Raw genomic sequence first — 9696 nt, 5'->3', positions numbered from 1 at the left:
TATATATATATATATATAGGTCACCTAAATAAGTGTTTGACACATACTATGAATTAGCATTTCTTATTAATTTTATTTAAGCACATAAAGTGATTGTTTTAAGGGTAAGGTATAAACAGTTGTTTCCTAGTTTCATGGGGAATGGAAAAATAGTAAATGTTGTTACAATAGGGCAGAGTGACTGCTTTTTTAATTGATACATAAAAAAGAATTTATTTCCGTCAATGTACCCAAACTTTAAAAAGTGGGAAGGCTCTGTTCCTCATGAAAAAGATAACATACTACCACCTGTTGTGAATGATTTAGATCTGTGCTATCCAATACAGTAGATATTAACCACATGTGGCTATCAAACACTTGAAATGCGGCCAGTAAGAATTGAGATGTGCTGTAAGGGTGAAATACACACTGGATTTTGAAGACTTAATATGAAAAACTTAAAAAGGTAAAATATCTTGACCCTGTCACCCGCCCCAGTGCCTACACCAAGCCTGTCCGTGTCCTAACCTCCAGGTGGAGGAACCTGAACTGCTGAAGGATGGAGCTGGCGGTGGGCGGCTTCTCAAAGGAGCAGTTCTGGGAGGCCTGTGCTGAGTTCCAGCAGCCAGCGCCGGCCGGGGCCGCCTGGGGGCTGCTGGTGGAGACCTTGGGCAGCAGCATCTACCTGCTGCTGGACCAGGAGACTGGCCTTTAAGAGTATAAAGTCTTTGGTGTTCTGGAAGACTGCACCCCAGCTCTACTTGCAAATGTCTATATGGACTTAGACTACAGAAAATAGTTGGACCAGTACGTTAAAGAATGCAATGGAAAGACCTACAATCTACCGGGAAGTGAATTACCCTTTTCTAACGTCCAACAGAGATTATGTCTACATCAGGCAGCGGCAGGAGCTGGACGTGGAAAGGCGGAAGATCCACGTAGTCCTTGCCCAGAGCACCTTGGTGCCTCATCTTGGTGAAAGGCCGGGGGTGATCCTGCTGAAGTGGTACAAGCAGATCCTGGCGAGTGAGAGTGAGGGCAAGAAGGGTAGCAAAGTTTTCATCTGTTACTTAGCTAACTTGGTAGCCAGATTCCCCTTCCTGGCTCATTAAATTGGCCGCCAAGAATGGAGTTCCTAATGTTTTGAAAGACTTGGAGAAAGCCTGTCTAAACTACCTCAAGAAAACCTAAGAAAGCGAATTGGGAACCTTGTGTCGGTGGGAAGATGCCTCTGATAGTGCCACATGTCCCTTTTGCATTGTCCTTTGCCACTGCCCACCCAGGGGCCAGCTGCCTCTTCCACTATTGAATATGGGGAAGATTAAGGAAACCTTTGTTTCTTTATTTTTAGGAAGAGAAGTCCTCAGTAGGGAACACGGTCATTCTATTGTTTTAGGGGAGTGGGTGGGTGGAGGATCGACAACAGCATGTAAGAATGACCATTCCGGCAAGCTGGCTCCTTCCCAGAATGTGATTTCTTCCAGCCCAGGAGGGGCTGCTCCAAGTTGCATTCCATTCAGAGTTGACTTTCAGTTCACTGAAACTGGAAGACGTGATGCTGTCCATTTGCCTTATGCTTTGATTTGATTAGGCTCAGATTTGAGGTGATAACCCAATAGGTCTTGCCCCCTTCTTACTTATGGAGGATCAGTAGCTCTTAGGATAGCAAAACATTCTGGGAGGCATTGCAGGCCTGACTGGGCACACATTGTGATAAATATTTTTTCCCTCATTGTCCATGTCTAGATTTTTCTCTTTCCCATATGCCATTGCACTGGGGAAAGGCTACCCATACCTCTCTATCTCTGCATTTTACTGGAAACTGAGGCATCAAGATGGCTCTGGCAGCTAGCAAAAGTAAAGATGCTTTTTGCACAGCATTGTGATAAAGCGCTCTTCTATGCAATATGATGAATTTCCTTTCTAGAATGTTTGGAAGGGATAATAGTTCACATCCAGGTAAAATTTAGAGGCTTGGTTGACTGTGCACCTTTTTCTCAGGAATTTCACCTAAGTGTCTGCCTCTTCTACCACCAAAAGAACATTCAGTTTCCTATGTTTTCTCCTGAATTTTGGAAGTAGATATTCTGTGGCCAAAGGCACAGGCTTGATAATCTCAAGGAAAAATTTTAATCATTGTGTATGATGGTACCAAACCTTGATTCATGGACATAGAGATTCAGGATGTAAAGCCAGAGGAAGGGATTTATTAAAACGCAATAAGTTAAACTATATGTTTTCCTCTCTGGGAAGAAAACTGTATTCTATAATGAATAAATGTAAAGCAACTTAAGAAATATTGTATTACTATTTCTTATACATTACATGGTGAAAAGATAATATTTTGGATGTATTGGGTTAAAAAAATATATTATTAAGATTAATCACCCCAGTTTTTTTTTCCCTTTGGTACAGTGGCTACTAGAAAGTTTGAAATTACACATGAGCTTGCATTGCATTTCTGTTAGACTCTTGCTACTCTAAGTGTGGTCTATAGACCAACAACATCACTCAGAAGTTAGTTAGAAATGTAGAATCTCAGGTGCTGTTCCAGAACACTGAATCACTTCCTGATATTTAACAAGAGCTCCAACTGATTCCTATGCACATTACAGTTTAAGAAATGCTGCACTCTCATTGGCCTAAAGACACAACTTAGGTATATTGATATTTTAGGTTCTAATCCTAGAAACTCACATATGGTTCAATGACCAATATGTATCTTTTATAGGATGATCTAACTAGAAACCAGATGGCCTGAATTTTGATTTTTAAAAAAACTCTTTTCTCTTTGGTTGAAATTTGTGATTTCTCCATAGTTGAGGTCAAAATTTGGGTGGTTGTTCAATAACAGTGTGCCACTATTTACCTAAGAAGACTTGGTTAGTGAGCTAAGGAGACTGAGAAGGGTTGGGAGTTGAGTCTTTCAGAAAAGCTGGCTTTCTGGCACTAAAGCAAAAGTATAAATTATTACAGCCAGGTATTGTTATGAGGGAAAGTGGCTAAAGCCATTTAAGTCCTACTAAGACAACCAATTACACTTAAAATATCTAATATGATGTCTTCCCATGTAAAATGAGAGTGAAATATCTGATTGCAGATTCCTCCATAGCAGGCATACTAACAGCCGATATTGAGTTGACATAATCAAAAATATGCTTAGTGAGATAAGAATTTTACTTCAGAATTGAAAATTCAAGAAACTCAATCAGAAAAAATTGGGGAACTTCAGTAAGATAAATGCAAATGAGAGAACGGGAGCCTATATAGATACCAGCATCAATGTTATAGGAATAAAAATACATGAAATTTTTTATTCAAATGAATGCTAAATTAGGAAATGAGAAGGTTGAAAGGAAAATATTTTTGGTGAGTTATATATTTGACAATCTTAGAAATATGCTACCCAATTAAAAGTGCTTGTGAAAAAAATCAAGCTTGGCTGGAGATACAAGGTATTTCAGCAAAGTACTAGAGGCAATTAATAGTGTCAACTTTAGCAAAGAGAACAGATATTGACAAAAAATTCCATAATACCATTCAAACTCTGTGAAGTAATTAGAGGCTGCCAATTTCCATTTGGTCTGGCATAATACCTAGGCTCTCAAAACTAAACTTTATTATAAAATTAATTTTTGATAAAAGTAGCCATTAAGATCATGAATACTGTATGATCAATGTACTGTATGATTGTATGAACTGTATCATTGCCAGAGTAAATGTACCATGCAATTATATGAATAAATTTTAAATTGTGTTATTAAATATGACCCTTTGTCCATTGTAACTGATTTTTATGTCCAAAAAAATGACTCAGCACATACCACTTCTCTTCAATTGGGCTTATTCCACTCTGTAGAGCAAATCTGCCCTCTCATACTTCTAATAAGCTAACTTTCCTCATTTACCTCATTCCATGGCTAGGATTGTTAGATTTGGCAAATAAAAATACAGGACACATAGTTGAACTTGAATTCTACATAAACAATGGATAATATTTTAGTATCAGAATGTCATGTTCAGTAATAGTATGTGCTGTTTATCCGAAATTCAAATGTAACCGAGTGCTCTGTATTTTATCTAGCAACTCTACCCCTGTCCCTTTGCTTTCAAGACACATTTTATCTATCTGTGCTCACCAAATTATGTTTTTCTACATTTTGATCATCATATCACAAATGAAAAACACCAGTTTCATCCATTGGTTAACAATAGAAACTTTTTTGAAATAGGAACACAAAATAAAAATGCTAACAGAGACTTGTCCTTATTATCAATATGGAAATCCGTATCTGCCTGTTTCTGTTCAAAATATGGCATTTTGGTTAGAGGTGTTGAGAGTGGAACATACAAATTCTCAACAAACCTTTTAAACCAAAGCCTAGGGAATTTTCATTAACCCAATCTCAGTCTTTCTTTTTTCTTCCTTTACTCAACTTGTATCTTCAGTCTCTCTCAACAATTTATATAATATTCTCTGATAAATCCTACCACTAGGTCCTGAGCATTGCTTTTCTAGGTTTATTGTTTGCATTGTTATCAAATTGTTCATATACATATACACACACGTACTCATAGACACGCATATATATAAAATCTTCTCTTTTCTTGTGCCATACCAACATATATTGACTAAAGCCGAAGCATGCTCTCTTGCTCTCTCTCCCTCTACACCTATTCCCAATCACTACTTTTAGTTTTTATGCTCAGTTCTTTCATAATTTCCCTTTGACTAAATTGAGACGATTTTTTGTTGCGAAATACCCAGTAGATTTCAGAATGTTTTCTTTGCCTTGAACTGACATTTAGAAGGTTTCTGTTACCTATCCAAAGACTTGTTAAAAATAGGGGTGGGGTTCTATCTTTTTGTTTCTTGCATTGAATTTGTCCTATCAAAGGATCCTATGTTTTTTTTATTTTTTTTTTTAATTTTTTTTTTGTGACCAGTAAGGGGATCGGAACCCTTGGCTTGGTGTCGCCCGCAACGCGCTCAGCCAGTGAGCGCACTGGCCATCCCTATATAGGATCCGAACCTGTGGTCTTGGCGCTCCCAGCACCTCACTCTCCCGAGTGAGCCATGGGGTCAGCCCAGGATCCTATGGTTTTTAAGAATTGTTGTCACTTCCTCTGTCTCTTCCTATTTCTCACACTTCTGTGCTTTTTTCCTTATCCAGTCACCCATCGATGGACCTTTAGGTTGGTTCCATGTCTTGGCTCTTGTAAACAGAGCTGAGATGAACATGGGAGTTCAGGTATCCCTTCAACATGATGATTTCCATTTCTTTGGGTATATACCCAGAAGTGGGATTGCTGGATCATATGGGAGATCTATCCGTAGTTGTTTGAGAAACTTCCATACTGTTTTCCATAGTGGTTGTACTAATTTACAGTCTCACCAACACTGTAGGAATGTTCCCTTCTCTTCACATCCTTGTCAGCATTTGTTATTCTCCATCATTTTGATTATAGCCAGTCTAACTGGAGTGAGGTGGTATCTCAATGTAGTTTTAATTTGCATTTCCCTAATAACTAGTGATGTTGAGCATTTTTTCATGAACCTGTTGGCCATTTGTATGTCTACCTTTGAAAAATGTCTATTCAGCTCTTTGGCCCACTTTGTAATTGCATTATTTGCTTTACTATTGTGTAATTGTTTGAGTCCCTTGTATACTATGGTGCATAGGTAGCAAAAATTTTCTCCCACTCTGTAGGTTGTCATTTCCCTTGTTGATTGTTTCCTTTCCTGTGTAGAGGCTTTTGAGTTTGATATACTCCAACTTGTTTATTTTTTTTTCTTTTCTTGCTTATGCTTTCACACTCATGTTCATAAAGTCTGTGCACAGACTAATTCCTGAATTGCTTCACCTACATTTTCCCTTAATAATTTTACAGTTTCAGGGCTTATATTCAAGTCTTTAAAACATTTTGAGTTGATTTTAAAATATGGTGAGAGATGCATACCTAATTTAATTCTTCTGCATATGAATATCCAATTTTCCCAGCACCATGTATTGAAGAGGCAGTCTTTTCCCCAATGTATGTTTTTGTTACCTTTGTAATATATTAGATATCTGTAAGCCTGAGGGGTGATTTCTGGGTTCTCTAATATGCTTCACTGGCCTGAGTGTCTATTTTTATGGTGGTATCACGCAGTTTTATTTACTATAGCTTTGTAGTATAATTTGACGTCAGGTAGTTTTATGCCTCTGGCTTTATTTTTTTAGCTCAGCATTGCTATGGCTATTTGGGGATTTTGCTCTTCTACATGAATATTAAGGTTGTTTTTTCCATTTCTGTGAAGAATGTTATTGTTATTTTGATGGCGATTGCATTGAATCTGTAGATCGCTTTGGGTAGTATACACATTTTTGCAACGTCTTCTTACAGTCCAAGGGCCTGGAATGTCTTTCCATCTTTTTATGTGTTCTTTAATTTCTTTCAGTCATAGTTTGTAGTTTTCATTGTAGAGATCTTTCCTCTCCTTGGTTAAATTGATTCCTAGGTATTTTATTTTTTTCTTGACTGTTGTAATTGGGCTTACTTCCTTGATTTCTCTTTCTGTTAGTTCATTATTGGAGAATATAAATGTAACTGATTTGAGGTCATTTATTCTGTATCCTGCAACATTACTGAAGTTATTAACCAGCTCTAGGATTTTTATGATAGATTCTTTAGGTTGTTCCTATATATAGTATAATGCCATCTGCAAACAGGGACAATTTGAAATCATCTTTTCTGATCTGGATGCCTTTGTTTCTTTCTCTTGCCTGATTGCTCTGGCTAGTACCTCCCGTACTATGTTAAATAGGAGTGGTGAGGGTGGGCATCTTTGTCTTGTTCCTGTTCTTAAAGGAAAAGCCATCAATTTTTCCCCATTCAGAATAATGCTAGTGGTGGGCTTGTCATAGATGGCTTTTATTGTGTAGAGATATTTTCCTTATATACCTAATTTGTTGAGAGTTGTTATCATGAAGGGATGCTGAATTTTTTCAAATGTTTTTTCAGCATCTATTGAGGTAATCATATGGTTTTCTTTCTTGATTTGATTGATGTGATGTATCAAATTTACTGACTTTCGAATTTTGAACCATCCTTGCATCTGTGGGATGAATCCCACTTGATCACGGTATATACTTTTTAAAATATGTTGTTGCATTCTGATTGCTAATATTCTGTTGGGGATTTTTGTATCTATGTTCATCAACAATATTGGCCTGTAATTTTCTTATTTTGTTGTGTTTTTATCTGGTTTTGGTATTAGAGTTCTGTTCATTTCATAGAATGACTTTGGGAGAATGGCTTCCATTTCAATATTTTGGAATAGTTTGAGGAAAATTGATATTAAGTCCTCTTTAAAATTTTGATAGAATTCAGCTGCAAATTCATCCAGACCTAGGTTTTTCTTTGTTGGAAGATTGGTAATTACCCCTTAAATCTCATTGCTTGTTATTGGTCAGTTCAGATTTTCTATCTCTTCTTGGTTCAATCTGGGTAGTTTGTATGTGTCCAGAAACTTATCCATCTCTTCCAGGTTTTCATATTTGTTGTCATACAGTTGTTTATAATAGTCTCCAATGATTCTTTGTGTTTCTATGGTATTGGTTTTAATTTATCCCTTTTAATTTCTTATTGCTATTATTTGAGTCTTCTCTCTTTTTTGTTAATCTAGCTAATGGTTTTTCTATTTTGTTTATCCCCTCAAAAAACATTTTGTTTTGTTGATGTCTACTATCGCTTTGGGGCTTCTATTTCATTTAGATCTCCTCTGATCTTAATAGTTTCTTTCTGTCTACTACCTTTCAAATTGGATTGTTGTTGGTTTTCTAGTTCTTTGAGGTGTAGTGTTAGGTTGTTTATTTGAAATCTTTCCATTAATTTGATGCAAGTGTTTATTGTGATAAATTTCCCTCTTAATTGTTGCTTTGCCCCCATGGAGTTGTCACCCCACTTCCCCTGGGTGACAGAGGAACAAAGGATTACTCAAAGCCCATCTCTTTTGAGCAGTGAGAAGCCCTGAAGTGGTTAACTTTCCCAGAACCCTCCAGTGAGAGGCATCCCTTCCTTGGGAAATTAACCCTGAGTTGGAGTTCTCTTCCTGCGTTTATTTTCCAGACCAGGAAGTTACAAGAAGAGAACATAGGTGGGGTTAAAGTTTAACAATATAGGCTGGTAACTTTTATTGAAACAAATCAGATGACATTCTATTAGACAATTAAGTGATCCATTCACAAAAGCTTGATCTTAGCAAACATTCCTTCTTACAGCAATTTTTCAGTCTCTTTACATAACAATCAGTAACTAATCTGTCCTTGAGCCAGCAACCTTCCTGTGCCACAAATCTATGTCTTACAACAGAGACTTTATAGCCTGAGGAAAATTTCCAGTCCTTTGCAAGGTCAATATTTGAAACTGCAAAGCTTTGGAAAACCAAGCACTGTGAAGTACATTTGCTTTAAGAATCCTCTACACTTAGTACTGCTATTGCAGTATCCCACAGGTTTTGGTATGACTTGTCTTTATTTTTATTAGTTTCATGAATGTTTTTATTGATTATGAATATTCATGAGATGCAAAGATGATTGTCACCCCTTGTGCCCAAGATGTGAAGGCCAAATACATGCTGGCAGCATGTCCATTGCCACAAATTGTGATTGTACCCTGTGTCCCACACCCAATTATCCACTTATCCCCAGCCTCCCCCCCCTCCCATTCCCACCCACTCCACTTGTATCCCAAAGTATGTCCTCTCCCACCCTACAGAGTGGGAGAAAACTTCTCCTAACTATGCATTCACCAAGGGCTTATTATCCATAATATATAATTAACTCAAGCAATTACACAGTAAAAAGTCAAATAACCCACTTAAAAATGGGCAAAGGAGCTGAACAGACATTTTTCAAAGGAGAACATACAAATAGCCAGCATATACATGAGAAAATGCTCAACATCAGTAATCATCAGGGAAATGCAAATTAAAACCACACCAAGATACCACTGCATGAACTTTTTTAAAATTTTCTGTTTAATTCTTTTTGGACCCATAGGTGATTCAGGAACATGTTTAATTTCCATGTTTGTATAATTTCTAGAGTTTTGCTTGTCATTGATTTTTAATTTTAATCTACTATGATCTGAAAACATACTTGAAATTATTTCATTTTAAAAAAAATGTTGAGAATTGATTTGTGACCAAACATATGGTCTATCCTAGAAAATGATCCATGTCCTGATGAGAAAAATGCATATTGTATGGTCGTTGGATGAAAAGTTCTGTAGACATTACCCAGTTCAGTTGGTCAAAAATGTGTTTTAAATCCTGTTGTTGTTGTTTTTTTTCTGTTAATTTGTTACCTAGATGATTTTTCCAGTATTCAGAAAGGGGTGTTCAGGTCCCCAACGATTATCATATTTGGGTCTATCCTCTTCTTTATGTCTAATAGTATTTGCTTTATGTATCTGGGTGCTCAGATATTGTGTGCATATGTTTTTATGACTGTTATATCTTCTTGCTGGATAGATCTCTATCATTAAATAATGGTCTTATTTATCTCTTTTTATTGTTTTTTTTTTTTATTTTGTCAATATACAATGTAGTTAGTTATTGTGTCCCATCACCGAAATCTCCCTCCCTCCTCCCTCTCCCCCCTCCCACCCAGATGTGTCCCCTCCATTTTCTTGTTGTAAGAACTTCAAAAAAAAAAGTTGTGGTTGTTAAAT

General features: G+C 36.9%; 1 pseudogene; it reads left to right on the top strand.

Annotated features, from left to right (window-relative positions):
* Positions 1-538: 538 nt before the first annotated feature.
* On the top strand, positions 539-1170 carry LOC103596407 (annotated as a pseudogene).
* The last annotated feature ends 8526 nt before the right edge of the window (positions 1171-9696 follow it).

The sequence above is a fragment of the Galeopterus variegatus genome, unplaced genomic scaffold (genome assembly GCF_000696425.1).
Source record: "Galeopterus variegatus unplaced genomic scaffold, G_variegatus-3.0.2 Scaffold2003, whole genome shotgun sequence".
Taxonomy (NCBI): domain Eukaryota; kingdom Metazoa; phylum Chordata; class Mammalia; order Dermoptera; family Cynocephalidae; genus Galeopterus; species Galeopterus variegatus.
Note: the sequence above shows the minus strand (reverse complement) of the source record. Positions and strands in the feature narration are given on the sequence as shown.